The 20,932-nt window shown below is 51.8% G+C and overlaps 1 long non-coding RNA gene across 1 annotated transcript; it reads right to left on the bottom strand.

Annotated features, from left to right (window-relative positions):
- Positions 1-20,069: 20,069 nt before the first annotated feature.
- LOC147280121 (uncharacterized) lies at positions 20,070-20,588 on the bottom strand. Its single transcript, XR_015123221.1, has 3 exons — positions 20,556-20,588; positions 20,319-20,402; positions 20,070-20,193 (listed from the first exon to the last, which is right to left on the bottom strand). It is a non-coding gene; the product is annotated as an uncharacterized LOC147280121 (long non-coding RNA).
- Between the last annotated feature and the right edge of the window lie 344 nt (positions 20,589-20,932).

The raw sequence follows: 20,932 nt of genomic DNA, 5'->3' as shown, positions 1-20,932 counted from the left end.
ATACAACCAGATCCTGATGCACAAGTCCGACCAGGAAGGCACATCTTTCATAACTGATCGCGGCATGTACTGCTACAAGGTCATGCCCTTCGGCCTCAAAAACGCCGGAGCCACCTATCAAAGGCTGGTCAACCACATGTTCAGATCTTCCATCGGCAAATCCGTAGAAGTTTACGTGGATGACATGCTGGTCAAGAGCATCAAGGCGGACGATCACGTCAAGGACCTCTCAGACATGTTCGGAGTCCTGAAGGAGTATCAGATGCGGCTGAACCCAGCCAAATGTGTCTTTGGGGTTCGGTCAGGAAAGTTCCTGGGCTACCTGGTCAGCCAACGGGGGATTGAAGCCAATCCGGAGAAGATCCAGGCTTTGATCAACATGAAGTCCCCAAGGACACGCAAGGAAATCCAGAGTCTGACTGGAAGAGTTGCCGCCCTGAACCGGTTCATCTCAAAATCTACTGACCGGTGCCTCCCTTTCTTCAAAGCCTTAAGGGGAGCAGGGAAGAGCATAGAATGGACCCCCCAATGCGAGCAGGCCTTTCAAGATCTGAAAAGGCACATGGGGGAACCTCCCATCTTATCCAAACCAGAGGAAGGTGAAGAACTTTTCCTCTACCTCTCTGTCTCTGACTCGGCTCTCAGCTCGGTTCTGGTGAGAGAGGTCGGCGGTGTACAACACCCCGTCTTCTATACGAGCCGAGCCCTCGCCGATGCCGAGACCAGGTATCCAAAATTCGAGAAGATGGCTCTCGCCCTGGTTAGCTCGGCTCGGAAATTAAGGCCCTACTTCCAGGCTCATTCCATCGTTGTCTTGACGGACCAGCCGCTCAGACAAATCCTGGCAAAACCAGAGACTTCGGGTCGGCTTATCAAATGGTCAATCGAGCTCGGCGAGTTTGACATCATCTACCGTCCCAGGACGGCCATCAAAGGTCAGGCCATGTCGGACTTCATCTGTGAGTCGACCACCTCGACGGAGGATCCACCACGCACCGACGCTATGACAACAGCAGCCGATCCGAACACAATCGGCGAACGCGGCCAGGTTGATCTCCTCACCTGGACCCTCTATGTGGACGGATCTTCCAACGCCATGGGAAGCGGAGCCGGGCTTGTTCTGATCTCCCCAGAACAAGTTGTGATGGAGTATGCTCTTCGCTTCAGATTTCAAGCATCAAACAATGAAGCAGAGTATGAGGCACTCATCGCCGGGCTCAGATTGGCAAAGGAGCTCGGCGCGACCAAACTAAACATCTTCAGCGACTCTCAGCTAATCGTCAATCAGATTCTGGGAGAGTATGAGACTCGAGAGCCCAGCATGACTGCTTACCTCGAAAAGACTCGTCTGCTACTTGGGAACTTCCACGAATACAAAATATCCCAAATCCCGAGGGCAGAAAACTGCAGGGCCGACGCCTTGGCACGCCTGGCTTCGGCCACAGACACCGGATCCGCCAGGCATGTTCCAGTCGAAATCCTGGACAGACCTAGCACCGCCGAAACCGAGGCCACGGTTATGCAAACCGAGGCCGAGCCGAACTGGATGACGCCGATCATCACCTACTTGGTCTCCGGAATCCTCCCCCCAGAGAGGGATAAAGCACGTCTCATCAAAACGAGGTCGGCACGGTTCAGCATGATCGATGGTCAGCTATACAAGAGGAGTTTCTCCCTGCCTTACTTGCGGTGTGTCACTCCCCAAGAAGGTCAGGATGTGCTGAGAGAAATCCACGAGGGGATATGCGGAAACCACTCTGGAGGAAGAGCCCTCGCCTACAAGACGATCAGACAGGGTTACTTCTGGCCAACACTGAACAAGGACGCAGATCATCTGTCTCGCGCTTGTATCAAATGCCAGCAATTTGCCGCGGTTCCCCATCAACCTCCCCAGTTGCTGACCTCCATATCCAGCCCCTGGCCGTTCGCGCAGTGGGGACTCGATCTGATCGGCCCTATGCCGAAGGCAAAAGGGCAAGTCACCATGGCAGTGGTAGCAGTCGACTACTTCACCAAATGGGCCGAGGCCGAGCCCCTAGCCACAACCACAGCCGAACGGATGGAGACCTTCGTCTGGAAGAACATCATTTGCCGGTTCGGCATGCCGCACACCATCATTGCGGACAATGGCAAGCAGTTCGACTGCAAGAAATTCAGGAGTTTTTGTTCACGTTTGAACATCAACTTGCGCTTCACCGCGCCTTACCATCCGCAGTCGAACGGACAGGTCGAGGCCATCAACAAGATCATCAAGAAAACCCTCAAGACTAAACTAGATAATGCTAAGGGAAATTGGCCTGAACTCCTGCCAGAAGTACTTTGGTCCTACCGAACTTCCTATCGCAACTCCACGAAGGAAACACCCTATGCATTGGCGTTCGGAACTGACGCTGTTGTCCCGGTCGAAATGGGGACTCCTTCATTCCGGACCGGCACGTACAATCCCGAGACCAATGACGCCGGACTTCGGCTCGGCCTGGACATGATCGAGGAGAGGCGAACCGACGCCAATCTCTGCCGAGCCGCCTACCAACAGAAGGTAGCCAAGTACTGCAATCAAAGGGTCAGACCCAGAAGCTTCGGATTGGGCAATCTCGTCATGAAAAAGAATCCCCTTGCCATCAAAGAGAGCTCGTTCGATCCGAACTGGACCGGACCATACAGAATCACGGGCATAGTCAAGCCCGGCACTTACAACTTGGCCACTCTGGCTGGTAAGCCTCTCAAGCATAGCTGGAACGCTGAACACTTGAAGACTTATTACCAGTAAAAATGTAGTTAGGATCGGGGACTGTCCGACCTAACACCCATTCCAATCAATGAAAGGATGAACACATTTCTACTCATTTTCCTACTTATTTTTCGAAGCAAACACTGGGGACTCCACTCCAATACACTTCTAACAAAGAGGAAAGATCTAAGTGTTTCCTTCAAAAAAAATAGTAAACCCATGTGCCGAGCCGAAGTGCCATTTTCGGCCCGACGCTCGGTGCATTACAGACTCATCAGGTCTATAAACTCATGTGTCGAGCGGGCGCGCCATTTCCGGCCCGATGCTCGGCATATTACAGACTCATCAGGTCTATAAACTCATGTGTCGAGCGGGCGCGCCATTTCCGGCCCGATGCTCGGCATATTACAGACTCATCAGGTCTATAAACTCATGTGTCGAGCGGGCGCGCCATTTCCGGCCCGATGCTCGGCATATTACAGACTCATCAGGTCTATAAACTCCCGTGCCGAGCTAGCGCGCCACTTTCGGCCCAATGCTCGGCATGGTACAGACTTATCAGGTCTATAAAAATCCCTGTCTGAGCCGAAGTGACTTCCTACAGTCCTAACGTTCAACAGGATATTTCTAAAAGAAAAATATACACTCCAACCAAAACTTTCATCGTGCATACCGAGCCGATCTGAAAGTAGGTTTGAATATTTTTCTCAAAAAACTGCATTCCTAAATATCTCAATGGGTATGCCGAGCCCATCCGAGATGACTAGGGTCTTTAAATTTTTACTTATCTTGGTTATGCTTATCAAGCTGATCCGAAGACAATTTCTAATTTGTCATTACCATTCATTTTCATCGCGATCGGCATGCCGAGCCGATCTCAAAATGCCTTGGTTTTTATTATGTTTTTCACTTTTATCATTTTCTTGCCCATGTGTTATTAGTTTTGTCTTTTAGCTTAATTCCCGAGCCGAACTGACAGCAACTTGTATCATAAAAAGAAATACTGATAAATAAGTAACATAAAACCAAATACAATCTGTTCCAAAATTAGTCAAACCCGAGCCACACCTCGGCTCGGGAAGAAATATAAAAACAAGACAACATAAAAATTAAATAAAATCAGCCATCATGCAGATCGCTCGGCAGGGCCCTCCTGGATCGGCTCGGTAGACTCCTCAGGCGTCTCCTCGCCGAGCTGCACCACCTCAACCCCGCCGATCTGCATCTCATCATTGGGATCGGATTCGGGGACTGGGGGAATCGGGGTCGGCTCGTGTGCAGGCAGTGGAGGATCTTCCGGAGTCGGCTCGACTTCGGCGCGGACTTGGCGATCGGGAGGAGGAAGCTCATCCTGTTGACTTCCCTGGGTGTCTTCATCGTCATCGGACTCGCCAAGGAATGAGACATCCCAGTCCGGCCTCTTCGATTTGATCGCCTCCAAGAGCTCCTGATACCCATCAAAATGGGCATCAGCCAGTGCCTGGGCGCTCGGCACTTCAGCTCGACGTCGGAGTTCGGCATTTTCGACCCTCCGTTCGGCAGCCTCGACGTCTCGCTGAAGATCGCCGACATAGTGCCTCAAGTCCGCCACATTTTGCTCCGAGGAGGCAAGCTCCTTGCCGAGCCGACCGACCTCCTCCTCCTTCCCGGCCAGCCTGGACTGCAGACCCTCCGACCGTTCACGCTCGGCATTGACTGTCCGCTCGGCCTCGGCCAGCTTCTCTTTTAGCTCCAGGATTCGTGCCCGAAACCTCTCCAGTTTCGCCTCGGCATCGACAGTGGCCTTGGCAGCTTCGAACTGCCTCATGGCGAGCTGCAAGAGAAACAAATTCATCATTAGTCCGAACCGAGCGAATAGACGAAATCCGAAGTAAAAGAGACTTACCAACATGGCCTGGCGGGATGCGATCAGAGCCTGGTGGCTGAAGCCCGGCTCGCCATGATCGGCCCACAGCCCCTCCTGCACCCTCGCGGTCATCACGCGCTTGAGGCCCATGACGAACGGCTCGAGGCCGGGGTCTACCTCCACCGCCTTCAGGGGCGCCGAACCAGATGCTCCGGCACCAGAACCGCCGGGCTCGGCCCGAGCCCTCTTCTCCACCGGGGCCTCAGCCTGGGGAGCCTTCCTCTTCTCTGCTTGCCGAACCGGTCTCGGCGCAGGAGATCTAGGCTGGGCTGCCGCTGGGGCAGGAGCCTGGACCGGCTCGGCAGGGGGCCGCCCCGCTGCTTTCTTCTGGACGCTCCGAGCCGCCCTCCTCCTAAGGCGAGTCTCCAATTCGGTGGGCGCCATTCCCCTCTCGGCTCGTGGATTCCACCTGGGCACAAACCAGGAGATCCCGCTCGATCGGATCTGAGTCTCCCCGAGCAGAAACTTGGTTGACAAATACTCTGCTGGTGAGTCCCTGATCGTGGCGATCTGATCCTTAAGCTCGCCTCGGAGCTTGAACTTGCCCCAGCTAACTGCAAAGACGAAGCCAAAAAGAGTTAGACAAAGAAAAAATGCAATTATTAACAAGACGTAAACGAATTGTCCTCGGATCGGCCCCAAATTCCCAGTACCCACCTGGAATTCTAAAAGCTCTGGGGACCCGAGCCGAGGTGGTTCTGTTCGGATCGGCGAACTCCCAATCCCCAGAAACAAAGAAGTATCTTTTCTTCCATGTCTTCTGGGAGGAGGGATTCCCACCGAAAAGTGGCCCCGAGTACGCCTGGAGGTTGTAGAATCCGAGCTCGCTCTGCTTCGACCTCAGCGCGTAATTGCAGAACAGGATATCCTTGTGTGGCACACACTTGTGCACTTTGTGCCACAAGATGTGCATGGACAGGATGATCCTGTATACGTTCGGGTTCAGCTGGTGCGGCGCCGCGCCGATCGTCGCGAGCCAGTCCTGCAAGAAGGTGTGCAGGGGAAGCCGAACCCCATTCTCAAACATCTCCGGGTACATGGTCACCCATCCTATCGGGGGTCGGCTCGGCTTCTCCCCCTCGGTCGGTAATCTCATCAGCACAGAGTCGGGGACTGAGTACCTATTCCTCAAGTCCCTGAGATGGTACTCGGTCATCTCGTTGGGGATCTGATCGGCCTTCCATGCCAGTTCCTCATAGAAGTCCGGGTCGACCGGACTCCCCGTCACCCCCTGAGCCGAGGTCGACGCCTCATGACCCCTATCCCTTTCATCCGAGCCTGAAGTGAGTCTGCTCGGGATAGTGGCGATCGGCTCGACGTCGAGAGGCTCTTCATCACCTCCTTCGGCCGTGCCTTGTTCCCAGTCGGAACTCAATATCTCAGGGTTTTCCTGATCCCCTCGGGCTCGGCGCTCTCCACCCGGATTGCGATTCAGTGCCGAGCCGGCCTCGTCTAACTCTTCGGACAAGCCGTCCCAACTCGCCTCACCCGCAGGTGGGCTTCGGCTCATCTCGGCCTCACTATCTCCTTGAAAGGCTTCTCCAGAGCCGAGCCGACCACTCGAGTCAGTCTCAGACATTATAAACACTTTCTCACTTTTCTCTCTCTTGCTTTTTGGATCAAAAAGCTCTTTTTCTCAAGAACACCAAGAACACACCCAGAAAACCCGAAAAACACAAAAACTCAGAAAGGAGGAGAATCACTTACTGGTTTTCCTCCGCCCAAAGTTTCCGCCCCAAACACCCTCGGAACCACCTCGCCTACCGCCGTACGTGGTCGGATTCGAGATCGGACAACTCCAAAGGCGACGGTGTGAGAAAGAAGTCTGCGGTGAGAGGAAGGGTTTTCGCAGAGGAAGAAGAGAAGGTCTGAAGATGAAAGTGAGGGAAGAGAGAGAAAACCACCACTTTTATACCCCATGCAACTCAGATCTCAGCCCTTCATTTCTGGCGCTTCACATGCCAGATCTTGACACCTGTCAAACATTCAAAAATACCCATAACGAGGTGACCCTTACGTTCCCCCATGCAGAAATCAAACGTCCATTCACCTGTCCCTGAGATATTTTGACCAATCACAAGTCGTCTTGTGTTCGGATCTTCGGGAATGTGGGCTCGTAGGGTTCGGCTCGGATCAAGCAACATGCTATCTTTGGGATTGTCCTTATACTTCAACTTCCAATCCACCACTGCCCGCTCGGATCAGAAGTTGGGGGACTCCTGTTTGTGGGAAAATCCACATCAATCCGAACAGCCAATCACAGCTCGGCACGTGGTTGGTCAACATCCACCTCAGAATTGACTCTCAGTGGTCAAAACTTTGACCTCCACGTCATCACCACCCAGCATCGCCTCTGCCAGCCCGGACCGGATCTCCATACCGGATCCGAGCCGAACCGATGATCTTCCAAGGGATCGAGTGTCCATCTTCCCACGATCATCCCGGTTCAGCTCGGCTCGGCACAGGAGATGGTCTCCTTTCGAGTTCTGGCGTCGACCAGTTAGGGCTCGGAAAGACCCCCAATCTATGGGACCGGCTCGGCCTGGAATCCCATGTCCGATCCGACTACACATGGACTTCGTGTCTTCGCATGAGAACATGTGTTCATATCGGCTCGGCTCGGCTCTCCGCCGCCATTCCCAGGAAGATCACGCCAGGATGAACCGCCACACTTAAATGCACCTGACACATTCTTCTGACAGATAGAATATCAGGCCTGCATTCATGAATGTTGGAGCAGTCTACCTGGACCTTCCAACCTTGCATTTAATGGAGCATTCAATGCAACATTAAATGCTGAGGAAGCAAGCAGCTGAGCATGCAACTAGGTCTGGCCAGGTGCGTGGATCTCTGGCAACCTTTCATTCACAATGCAGGTAACTTACTCATCAGGTTTTCCTTTGCTTATATATATCAACCCATATGTGCAAAACGACTACTACGCATCTACCCATAAACACTTACACAAAATTTCCATTCACCAAAGAGCTTACCCAACTTGCTGAGAATAACCCAGAACATTTGCCTTGTTCTTCCCATTCTCCCAAGTTCTTCCTTTGTTCTTCCTCATCCACCATCAAACACCACCACTGATTTTATCATCGGAGTGTGTTTGGCTGGTACCACACCGGTCCATCTCCTTTGATCTTGTTTTTGTCTACAGGAAGATCTCAACCAGCATCCACTTCATCATCCAGCAAAGCACCTGATCAGCCAGGTCAACTTATCTAAGTTGTTGCATCTACCTTACGAGAATTTGCATCAACAGATTGGCGCCGTCTGTGGGAAGATCGACTTCAGCCGTTGTGCTCATCACTGCAAGCGCTGAGCTCTTCCTTCAAACAAGTCATCATGGCTACCGTCTATCGGGACACCAGTTCTTCTTCAGGAGCGTCTCAGAATGATGAACAACATCAGCCTGAGACACCTGAGAAAACGAGGGGAGCACAACTCCCCAGGACACCAAAGTCCAAAGGTTCCTCCAAAATCCGAGCCGCTCACAAACTCCTTAAGGAGAGTCAGCGACACCTGGCCGCTGAGAATGCACTCCTGAAGCAGAATAACGAGCTGCTCGCAAAACAGGCCGAGCTGGCCGGGGAACTCGCACGCCATCGTGCTCAGCTCGAGAACAGTGGGGGATCGGGTTTCCGATCGCGCCGGACCCGAACCGAGCAGGAGGTCCTTTCACCGTCTCCTTCTCGGCAAAGCATTCCTGCCGAGCCGAACGACCAGACCGATCGGCAGGATTCTGATTACGTCTTCCCGGGCTTCGAAGACATGCCCCCGGCCGAACAGGCCGAATGCCTGAACGCTCACCGTCTTCTTCAGCAAAAACAGGCGGCTTTCGGGAAGCATGCCCCCAGGAACTCGGGCGGAAACCGTGCCGACCCGAATACAAACCGACGACCCCCGGCCCAATCAAGATTGGGGGCCAACAGTCCGGCCGGTTCAACTGAAACCAGGGGCCCGATTCGGAATAGACTCGGCCCTATCGCCAGCCAGGATCCTTCCCCATCAGGAGCTCACTCGGGGAGGCGATCAGTGAGCGACCGACTGGGATCTACCATGATCATGTCCGATCGGCAACCGGCGAGCGAAAGGCTCACTCGTCAGCCGGTGAGTGAGAGACTCGGCAACCAGGCCGAGTGCTCAGGGGAGAATGTGGCCGAGCCGACCCCACCCAATGTGGAAAATCTTGTTCGGACTTTGGTCCAGGACCAAATCCGAAGCGTCCACGATCGGCTCGGACATGTCGAGGTCTCCAGGGGGTACACTGGTAGGGCCGACAACGGAGAGGAACTCCCCCTCCCGTACACCAGCAGAATTATGGATGCTGAGGTCTCTCGTGACACCAAGCCCCCCAAGATGGACCAATATGACGGGACCAAGGATCCCTACGACCATCTTGACAGCTTCAGATACGCCATGGAGGCCCGCCAGGCATCTGAAGCCACGAAGTGCAGAATCTTCCCTTCGACCTTGAAGGGCTCGGCTCGGGGTTGGTTCCGAACCCTCCAACCGAACTCCATCAACTCCTTTCCCGATCTCCGGAGGGCCTTCCTGGCGAGATATCGGGTTGTATCCGAACGACTCTACAACTTGAACGATATGTCGCTCATCAAACAGCAGGAAGGGGAAAGCCTCAAGGCCTATCTGATCCGCTTCAACATCGAATATACGAAGTGCGACGATTGCGACGACAGGTCAGCGAAGAATGCCCTCATGCAGGGCCTGCACGCCGGGGGACTCCGCTCCCACTTAATGAGGAATCCTCCCTCCACTTACGATGAGCTTTCTGCCGAAGCCACTAAGTGGGCACGGGCTGAGGAGTGGGACGCTCAGGTGGAGGCCCTGAATCCCAGGCCGACCTCGACCAAAAGGAAGGAGGGAGAGGTCGCAAGTCCCAAACCCCAGGTCCAACCCAAGAAGACCAGGACCGAGGAGCCACGCCAACTTCTGGGCAAGGGACCCAAGTTTGTCCAGTACACGGAGTACACTCCCCTCAACGCCGGTCTGGAGACAATCTACTCCAAGGTCAAGGACCAACTCCCAGTCGCAAGGGAGATCAAGGGACCACCCCCAGACAAAATCAAGGAGGGCGTCTTCTGCAAATACCATTCCAATCACGGCCACGTCACGGGTGATTGCTACGCCCTCCGCGACGGGATTGAGACTCTTGCCCGGGCGGGTAAGATCAATCAATTCCTGGCCGGTGGGCCTAGGGTGCCCAAGGCCGCGCCGAAGAAGCCCACCAACACCATCGAGGTCCAGGATGCTGCCATCGGATCAATCGGCGGGGGACCGACCTTCGTGGGAAGCTCTAACCGATCCCAGAAGGAGTATGTCAGACAGGCGGCTCAAGCTCACGAGTCCCTGTCGATCCAGGCAGGTCAGCCCAGCACTTCAAAAAGACAGCGGAAGGACTGGGCGCCGGTCACCTTTGAGCCGAACGAGGCAAACGAGATCATCTTCCCCCACTATGATCCGGTCGTCATAGTCGCTGAGGTGGCCGGAACAACCATCGCGCGCTCCTTCGTCGATGGAGGGAGCTCAGTCAACATCCTCTACCACTCTGCGTTCGCGCAGATGGGCATCGGCGATGATAAGCTGGAGACCGATACACCTGCCTTGGTCGGGTTCGGGGGAGAAGTGGTTCAACCCCTCGGACACATCTACCTTCCCCTTTCGCTCGGGAAGGGGCCGATCAAGAAGACCTGCATGACGTACTTCATTGTCGTCAAGCGGCCGTCAGCCTACAACGTCATTCTGGGCAGACCGGCTCTGGTCGACCTTGACTGCATCGTCCATTACGCCAACCTCCTCATCAAATGTCCGGTGGGCGACGACTGCATTGTCATTCAGGGAGACCAGTGCTCGGCTCGGTCATGCTACGCCGCTTCGATCAAGCAGAAGGGTCAGCTGCCGAACTCGCAGGAGCTTGACTCTATCGCCGATTCGGGCAGGTGGCCGAGGGCGGAGACATTCGACTTCACTTCCGAGCCGAGCTCAGATTCTCGGCCCCTCCCCGCCGAGGCTTGGGAGGAAGTGCCGATCTCGGCCGAGACACCGGATCGGCTCGTCCGAGTGGGGACTCAGATCAGCCCCGAGCAGCGCTCCGCCATAATTGACTTCCTCCGTGCCAACGCGGAAGTGTTCGCCTGGTCTTACGATGACATGCCAGGCATATCGTCTGACGTGATCACCCACAGGCTGAACACTGACCCAGGATGCAAACCGGTCCGTCAGAAGAGGAGGTCATACGACCCGGTTCGATACGCCGCCATGGCTGAAGAGGTAACCAAGTTGCAAAACAACGGGTTCATCCGGGAGGTCAACTACCCCGACTGGCTCGCCAACGTGGTCATGGTGAAAAAGAACAACGGGAAGTGGAGGATGTGCGTGGACTTCACCGATCTGAACAGGGCTTGTCCCAAGGATAGTTTTCCCTTGCCCAGAATAGATCAGCTCGTCGATGCAACAGCAGGACATCAGCTCCTCAGTTTCATGGACGCCTACTCTGGATACAACCAGATCCTGATGCACAAGTCCGACCAGGAAGGCACATCTTTCATAACTGATCGCGGCATGTACTGCTACAAGGTCATGCCCTTCGGCCTCAAAAACGCCGGAGCCACCTATCAAAGGCTGGTCAACCACATGTTCAGATCTTCCATCGGCAAATCCGTAGAAGTTTACGTGGATGACATGCTGGTCAAGAGCATCAAGGCGGACGATCACGTCAAGGACCTCTCAGACATGTTCGGAGTCCTGAAGGAGTATCAGATGCGGCTGAACCCAGCCAAATGTGTCTTTGGGGTTCGGTCAGGAAAGTTCCTGGGCTACCTGGTCAGCCAACGGGGGATTGAAGCCAATCCGGAGAAGATCCAGGCTTTGATCAACATGAAGTCCCCAAGGACACGCAAGGAAATCCAGAGTCTGACTGGAAGAGTTGCCGCCCTGAACCGGTTCATCTCAAAATCTACTGACCGGTGCCTCCCTTTCTTCAAAGCCTTAAGGGGAGCAGGGAAGAGCATAGAATGGACCCCCCAATGCGAGCAGGCCTTTCAAGATCTGAAAAGGCACATGGGGGAACCTCCCATCTTATCCAAACCAGAGGAAGGTGAAGAACTTTTCCTCTACCTCTCTGTCTCTGACTCGGCTCTCAGCTCGGTTCTGGTGAGAGAGGTCGGCGGTGTACAACACCCCGTCTTCTATACGAGCCGAGCCCTCGCCGATGCCGAGACCAGGTATCCAAAATTCGAGAAGATGGCTCTCGCCCTGGTTAGCTCGGCTCGGAAATTAAGGCCCTACTTCCAGGCTCATTCCATCGTTGTCTTGACGGACCAGCCGCTCAGACAAATCCTGGCAAAACCAGAGACTTCGGGTCGACTTATCAAATGGTCAATCGAGCTCGGCGAGTTTGACATCATCTACCGTCCCAGGACGGCCATCAAAGGTCAGGCCATGTCGGACTTCATCTGTGAGTCGACCACCTCGACGGAGGATCCACCACGCACCGACGCTATGACAACAGCAGCCGATCCGAACACAATCGGCGAACGCGGCCAGGTTGATCTCCTCACCTGGACCCTCTATGTGGACGGATCTTCCAACGCCATGGGAAGCGGAGCCGGGCTTGTTCTGATCTCCCCAGAACAAGTTGTGATGGAGTATGCTCTTCGCTTCAGATTTCAAGCATCAAACAATGAAGCAGAGTATGAGGCACTCATCGCCGGGCTCAGATTGGCAAAGGAGCTCGGCGCGACCAAACTAAACATCTTCAGCGACTCTCAGCTAATCGTCAATCAGATTCTGGGAGAGTATGAGACTCGAGAGCCCAGCATGACTGCTTACCTCGAAAAGACTCGTCTGCTACTTGGGAACTTCCACGAATACAAAATATCCCAAATCCCGAGGGCAGAAAACTGCAGGGCCGACGCCTTGGCACGCCTGGCTTCGGCCACAGACACCGGATCCGCCAGGCATGTTCCAGTCGAAATCCTGGACAGACCTAGCACCGCCGAAACCGAGGCCACGGTTATGCAAACCGAGGCCGAGCCGAACTGGATGACGCCGATCATCACCTACTTGGTCTCCGGAATCCTCCCCCCAGAGAGGGATAAAGCACGTCTCATCAAAACGAGGTCGGCACGGTTCAGCATGATCGATGGTCAGCTATACAAGAGGAGTTTCTCCCTGCCTTACTTGCGGTGTGTCACTCCCCAAGAAGGTCAGGATGTGCTGAGAGAAATCCACGAGGGGATATGCGGAAACCACTCTGGAGGAAGAGCCCTCGCCTACAAGACGATCAGACAGGGTTACTTCTGGCCAACACTGAACAAGGACGCAGATCATCTGTCTCGCGCTTGTATCAAATGCCAGCAATTTGCCGCGGTTCCCCATCAACCTCCCCAGTTGCTGACCTCCATATCCAGCCCCTGGCCGTTCGCGCAGTGGGGACTCGATCTGATCGGCCCTATGCCGAAGGCAAAAGGGCAAGTCACCATGGCAGTGGTAGCAGTCGACTACTTCACCAAATGGGCCGAGGCCGAGCCCCTAGCCACAACCACAGCCGAACGGATGGAGACCTTCGTCTGGAAGAACATCATTTGCCGGTTCGGCATGCCGCACACCATCATTGCGGACAATGGCAAGCAGTTCGACTGCAAGAAATTCAGGAGTTTTTGTTCACGTTTGAACATCAACTTGCGCTTCACCGCGCCTTACCATCCGCAGTCGAACGGACAGGTCGAGGCCATCAACAAGATCATCAAGAAAACCCTCAAGACTAAACTAGATAATGCTAAGGGAAATTGGCCTGAACTCCTGCCAGAAGTACTTTGGTCCTACCGAACTTCCTATCGCAACTCCACGAAGGAAACACCCTATGCATTGGCGTTCGGAACTGACGCTGTTGTCCCGGTCGAAATGGGGACTCCTTCATTCCGGACCGGCACGTACAATCCCGAGACCAATGACGCCGGACTTCGGCTCGGCCTGGACATGATCGAGGAGAGGCGAACCGACGCCAATCTCTGCCGAGCCGCCTACCAACAGAGGGTAGCCAAGTACTGCAATCAAAGGGTCAGACCCAGAAGCTTCGGATTGGGCAATCTCGTCATGAAAAAGAATCCCCTTGCCATCAAAGAGAGCTCGTTCGATCCGAACTGGACCGGACCATACAGAATCACGGGCATAGTCAAGCCCGGCACTTACAACTTGGCCACTCTGGCTGGTAAGCCTCTCAAGCATAGCTGGAACGCTGAACACTTGAAGACTTATTACCAGTAAAAATGTAGTTAGGATCGGGGACTGTCCGACCTAACACCCATTCCAATCAATGAAAGGATGAACACATTTCTACTCATTTTCCTACTTATTTTTCGAAGCAAACACTGGGGACTCCACTCCAATACACTTCTAACAAAGAGGAAAGATCTAAGTGTTTCCTTCAAAAAAAATAGTAAACCCATGTGCCGAGCCGAAGTGCCATTTTCGGCCCGACGCTCGGTGCATTACAGACTCATCAGGTCTATAAACTCATGTGTCGAGCGGGCGCGCCATTTCCGGCCCGATGCTCGGCATATTACAGACTCATCAGGTCTATAAACTCATGTGTCGAGCGGGCGCGCCATTTCCGGCCCGATGCTCGGCATATTACAGACTCATCAGGTCTATAAACTCCCGTGCCGAGCTAGCGCGCCACTTTCGGCCCAATGCTCGGCATGGTACAGACTTATCAGGTCTATAAAAATCCCTGTCTGAGCCAAAGTGACTTCCTACAGTCCTAACGTTCAACAGGATATTTCTAAAAGAAAAATATACACTCCAACCAAAACTTTCATCGTGCATACCGAGCCGATCTGAAAGTAGGTTTGAATATTTTTCTCAAAAAACTGCATTCCTAAATATCTCAATGGGTATGCCGAGCCCATCCGAGATGACTAGGGTCTTTAAATTTTTACTTATCTTGGTTATGCTTATCAAGCTGATCCGAAGACAATTTCTAATTTGTCATTACCATTCATTTTCATCGCGATCGGCATGCCGAGCCGATCTCAAAATGCCTTGGTTTTTATTATGTTTTTCACTTTTATCATTTTCTTGCCCATGTGTTATTAGTTTTGTCTTTTAGCTTAATTCCCGAGCCGAACTGACAGCAACTTGTATCATAAAAAGAAATACTGATAAATAAGTAACATAAAACCAAATACAATCTGTTCCAAAATTAGTCAAACCCGAGCCACACCTCGGCTCGGGAAGAAATATAAAAACAAGACAACATAAAAATTAAATAAAATCAGCCATCATGCAGATCGCTCGGCAGGGCCCTCCTGGATCGGCTCGGTAGACTCCTCAGGCGTCTCCTCGCCGAGCTGCACCACCTCAACCCCACCGATCTGCATCTCATCATTGGGATCGGATTCGGGGACTGGGGGAATCGGGGTCGGCTCGTGTGCAGGCAGTGGAGGATCTTCCGGAGTCGGCTCGACTTCGGCGCGGACTTGGCGATCGGGAGGAGGAAGCTCATCCTGTTGACTTCCCTGGGTGTCTTCATCGTCATCGGACTCGCCAAGGAATGAGACATCCCAGTCCGGCCTCTTCCATTTGATCGCCTCCAAGAGCTCCTGATACCCATCAAAATGGGCATCAGCCAGTGCCTGGGCGCTCGGCACTTCAGCTCGACGTCGGAGTTCGGCATTTTCGACCCTCCGTTCGGCAGCCTCGACGTCTCGCTGAAGATCGCCGACATAGTGCCTCAAGTCCGCCACATTTTGCTCCGAGGAGGCAAGCTCCTTGCCGAGCCGACCGACCTCCTCCTCCTTCCCGGCCAGCCTGGACTGCAGACCCTCCGACCGTTCACGCTCGGCATTGACTGTCCGCTCGGCCTCGGCCAGCTTCTCTTTTAGCTCCAGGATTCGTGCCCGAAACCTCTCCAGTTTCGCCTCGGCATCGACAGCGGCCTTGGCAGCTTCGAACTGCCTCATGGCGAGCTGCAAGAGAAACAAATTCATCATTAGTCCGAACCGAGCGAATAGACGAAATCCGAAGTAAAAGAGACTTACCAACATGGCCTGGCGGGATGCGATCAGAGCCTGGTGGCTGAAGCCCGGCTCGCCATGATCGGCCCACAGCCCCTCCTGCACCCTCGCGGTCATCACGCGCTTGAGGCCCATGACGAACGGCTCGAGGCCGGGGTCTACCTCCACCGCCTTCAGGGGCGCCGAACCAGATGCTCCGGCACCAGAACCGCCGGGCTCGGCCCGAGCCCTCTTCTCCACCGGGGCCTCAGCCTGGGGAGCCTTCCTCTTCTCTGCTTGCCGAACCGGTCTCGGCGCAGGAGATCTAGGCTGGGCTGCCGCTGGGGCAGGAGCCTGGACCGGCTCGGCAGGGGGCCGCCCCGCTGCTTTCTTCTGGACGCTCCGAGCCGCCCTCCTCCTAAGGCGAGTCTCCAATTCGGTGGGCGCCATTCCCCTCTCGGCTCGTGGATTCCACCTGGGCACAAACCAGGAGATCCCGCTCGATCGGATCTGAGTCTCCCCGAGCAGAAACTTGGTTGACAAATACTCTGCTGGTGAGTCCCTGATCGTGGCGATCTGATCCTTAAGCTCGCCTCGGAGCTTGAACTTGCCCCAGCTAACTGCAAAGACGAAGCCAAAAAGAGTTAGACAAAGAAAAAATGCAATTATTAACAAGACGTAAACGAATTGTCCTCGGATCGGCCCCAAATTCCCAGTACCCACCTGGAATTCTAAAAGCTCTGGGGACCCGAGCCGAGGTGGTTCTGTTCGGATCGGCGAACTCCCAATCCCCAGAAACAAAGAAGTATCTTTTCTTCCATGTCTTCTGGGAGGAGGGATTCCCACCGAAAAGTGGCCCCGAGTACGCCTGGAGGTTGTAGAATCCGAGCTCGCTCTGCTTCGACCTCAGCGCGTAATTGCAGAACAGGATATCCTTGTGTGGCACACACTTGTGCACTTTGTGCCACAAGATGTGCATGGACAGGATGATCCTGTATACGTTCGGGTTCAGCTGGTGCGGCGCCGCGCCGATCGTCGCGAGCCAGTCCTGCAAGAAGGTGTGCAGGGGAAGCCGAACCCCATTCTCAAACATCTCCGGGTACATGGTCACCCATCCTATCGGGGGTCGGCTCGGCTTCTCCCCCTCGGTCGGTAATCTCATCAGCACAGAGTCGGGGACTGAGTACCTATTCCTCAAGTCCCTGAGATGGTACTCGGTCATCTCGTTGGGGATCTGATCGGCCTTCCATGCCAGTTCCTCATAGAAGTCCGGGTCGACCGGACTCCCCGTCACCCCCTGAGCCGAGGTCGACGCCTCATGACCCCTATCCCTTTCATCCGAGCCTGAAGTGAGTCTGCTCGGGATAGTGGCGATCGGCTCGACGTCGAGAGGCTCTTCATCACCTCCTTCGGCCGTGCCTTGTTCCCAGTCGGAACTCAATATCTCAGGGTTTTCCTGATCCCCTCGGGCTCGGCGCTCTCCACCCGGATTGCGATTCAGTGCCGAGCCGGCCTCGTCTAACTCTTCGGACAAGCCGTCCCAACTCGCCTCACCCGCAGGTGGGCTTCGGCTCATCTCGGCCTCACTATCTCCTTGAAAGGCTTCTCCAGAGCCGAGCCGACCACTCGAGTCAGTCTCAGACATTATAAACACTTTCTCACTTTTCTCTCTCTTGCTTTTTGGATCAAACAGCTCTTTTTCTCAAGAACACCAAGAACACACCCAGAAAACCCGAAAAACACAAAAACTCAGAAAGGAGGAGAATCACTTACTGGTTTTCCTCCGCCCAAAGTTTCCGCCCCAAACACCCTCGGAACCACCTCGCCTACCGCCGTACGTGGTCGGATTCGAGATCGGACAACTCCAAAGGCGACGGTGTGAGAAAGAAGTCTGCGGTGAGAGGAAGGGTTTTCGCAGAGGAAGAAGAGAAGGTCTGAAGATGAAAGTGAGGGAAGAGAGAGAAAACCACCACTTTTATACCCCATGCAACTCAGATCTCAGCCCTTCATTTCTGGCGCTTCACATGCCAGATCTTGACACCTGTCAAACATTCAAAAATACCCATAACGAGGTGACCCTTACGTTCCCCCATGCAGAAATCAAACGTCCATTCACCTGTCCCTGAGATATTTTGACCAATCACAAGTCGTCTTGTGTTCGGATCTTCGGGAATGTGGGCTCGTAGGGTTCGGCTCGGATCAAGCAACATGCTATCTTTGGGATTGTCCTTATACTTCAACTTCCAATCCACCACTGCCCGCTCGGATCAGAAGTTGGGGGACTCCTGTTTGTGGGAAAATCCACATCAATCCGAACAGCCAATCACAGCTCGGCACGTGGTTGGTCAACATCCACCTCGGAATTGACTCTCAGTGGTCAAAACTTTGACCTCCACGTCATCACCACCCAGCATCGCCTCTGCCAGCCCGGACCGGATCTCCATACCGGATCCGAGCCGAACCGATGATCTTCCAAGGGATCGAGTGTCCATCTTCCCACGATCATCCCGGTTCAGCTCGGCTCGGCACAGGAGATGGTCTCCTTTCGAGTTCTGGCGTCGACCAGTTAGGGCTCGGAAAGACCCCCAATCTATGGGACCGGCTCGGCCTGGAATCCCATGTCCGATCCGACTACACATGGACTTCGTGTCTTCGCATGAGAACATGTGTTCATATCGGCTCGGCTCGGCTCTCCGCCGCCATTCCCAGGAAGATCACGCCAGGATGAACCGCCACACTTAAATGCACCTGACACATTCTTCTGACAGATAGAATATCAGGCCTGCATTCATGAATGTTGGAGCAGTCTACCTGGACCTTCCAACCTTGCATTTAATGGAGCATTCAATGCAACATTAAATGCTGAGGAAGCAAGCAGCTGAGCATGCAACTAGGTCTGGCCAGGTGCGTGGATCTCTGGCAACCTTTCATTCACAATGCAGGTAACTTACTCATCAGGTTTTCCTTTGCTTATATATATCAACCCATATGTGCAAAACGACTACTACGCATCTACCCATAAACACTTACACAAAATTTCCATTCACCAAAGAGCTTACCCAACTTGCTGAGAATAACCCAGAACATTTGCCTTGTTCTTCCCATTCTCCCAAGTTCTTCCTTTGTTCTTCCTCATCCACCATCAAACACCACCACTGATTTTATCATCGGAGTGTGTTTGGCTGGTACCACACCGGTCCATCTCCTTTGATCTTGTTTTTGTCTACAGGAAGATCTCAACCAGCATCCACTTCATCATCCAGCAAAGCACCTGATCAGCCAGGTCAACTTATCTAAGTTGTTGCATCTACCTTACGAGAATTTGCATCAACAGTTGATTTAATTACAGGCTGAGAAGTTAGGTTTGGATTACATGGATGTAGAAGGGTTGAAGAAGCTAAACAAGAACAAGAAATTGGTTAAGAAGTTGGCCAAGAAATACCATGCCTTTTTAGCATCCGAAGCTGTCATTAAGCAGATCCCCCGTCTTTTGGGTCCTGGTCTCAACAAAGCAGGTGGGTAGGCAGTCTGCTTAGGAAGAGTATTTGAAAATTTTTTTGATTGCTGCTTGCTTTCTGAACTGTAATATGTGCATATGCAGTATTGATGTTCTTAAAAAATCATTCCTTTATTTGAACTTTCACTACAACAAAAATGTCGATAGATATCAGTCGTGGACTGATATCTATTTGGGTAGCCGTCTGATATAGCGCGTCGTGATATCTAATGTTCACATTTTAGATATCAGTTTTAAACTGATATGTAAACATTGTTTATATATCATTTTTCTTTTTCAACCTGATGTCCTAAATACAAAATGGATATCCAATTTGATATTATTTCTGATATCTATAAAATCCAAGTATCAATAGTATTGGTCAATAGATATCGTATTTAATACTAATACTGACATATAACCCGATATCAATATCAGGTTTGAGGTAGAATATGATATAAAATCATGGTATCAATATCAAGTTTGAGGTAAAATATGATTTAAAATCTTGATATCAATATCAGGTATGAAACTGGCCCTGATATCTAAATATTGTTTATATATCAGGTCTCAGAGAGAACCTGATATCAAACGGTTTAACATTTCAGTTTTTAGACTAAAACTGATATTGTTTATTATTTTAAGTTTAAAAAAGAAATTTGAAATGTATGATATATATCAGTTTTTTTCACCTAAAAGGCATATTAATGAATTGAACATACAATTGTGGCTATAATTTGAATATAAGGGCAAAATGAATATATAAACACTGAATCAAAATTACACATTCATTAGAATATAATAATTGCATTGATAATTTCATAATAAAAATAAGTCAAGTATTACAAGCTACCAAACTATTATAACTAAAATTAATGTCCAAAGAGTCATGCATATACCAAAATAACTAAGCTACACATCACCTACAAAGTATATATGACTCGAATAATAAGGGGCTTGTCACTTGAAAGGCTTCACTTTTCCTTGAGGCGTTGTCCGTGTCGATAAGCAAATGCAAGAGGAACCAGCAAGCCCAAACCTGATCAACAAGAAATACATTAAGAACATTTTGCAACATAAATGAAACAAAATAACTAGAGATTTTCAATATTCAAATTCTTGAAGCTGTTCAAGCACCAAATTAAAAGAGGCATGAGACCAAACCTCTCTGCTCTAGCCTTTCTCTTCTGCTGATCCTCTAACTTTTTAGATGCTTCTGATCCATGAGATGTGGAAACAGTACCAAATCTGCAATAATTAAGATCCATGATTATCTCATTTTCAGAATCAACTGCACCACAAAAATCTATGAGTTGAAATAAAAAGAAAAGAAAAGCAACTTTAAACATAAGGAAATAGGACATGCTGCACATGCACATACAAAAAAGTGCATTCTCATACCTTGTACAAAGCAGCAAGTTCATCCACCAACCTGAAACCAAGCGATGAATTAATTAATGTAAAAGATAAAGGATTCCATGTTTAATGAAAGCCTGATTTTATACTAAAACTACATTTAAACCATAACTCACTACACCCACCTACCCACCTACAAAGGCACACACAGAAGAATATCATTCTTAAGTAAGAAGATGCTCTCACCAGTAAAACAGCCATCATCATCAGCATGCATCCACAGAAAGAAGAGATAGAAAATGCTCCTGAAATGAGTTAATAAAAAGGCAACTAACATCAACATTTAAACTATTCTAACAACAATAAACTGCATAACTCAATTTACTCAAATGTATCAAACTTTGTATTCTGCATATTATAAG

The sequence above is a fragment of the Dryas octopetala genome, chromosome 7 (genome assembly GCF_963921425.1).
Source record: "Dryas octopetala chromosome 7, drDryOcto1.1, whole genome shotgun sequence".
Taxonomy (NCBI): Eukaryota; Viridiplantae; Streptophyta; class Magnoliopsida; order Rosales; family Rosaceae; genus Dryas; species Dryas octopetala.
This window is presented reverse-complemented; position numbering and strand designations above follow the sequence as displayed.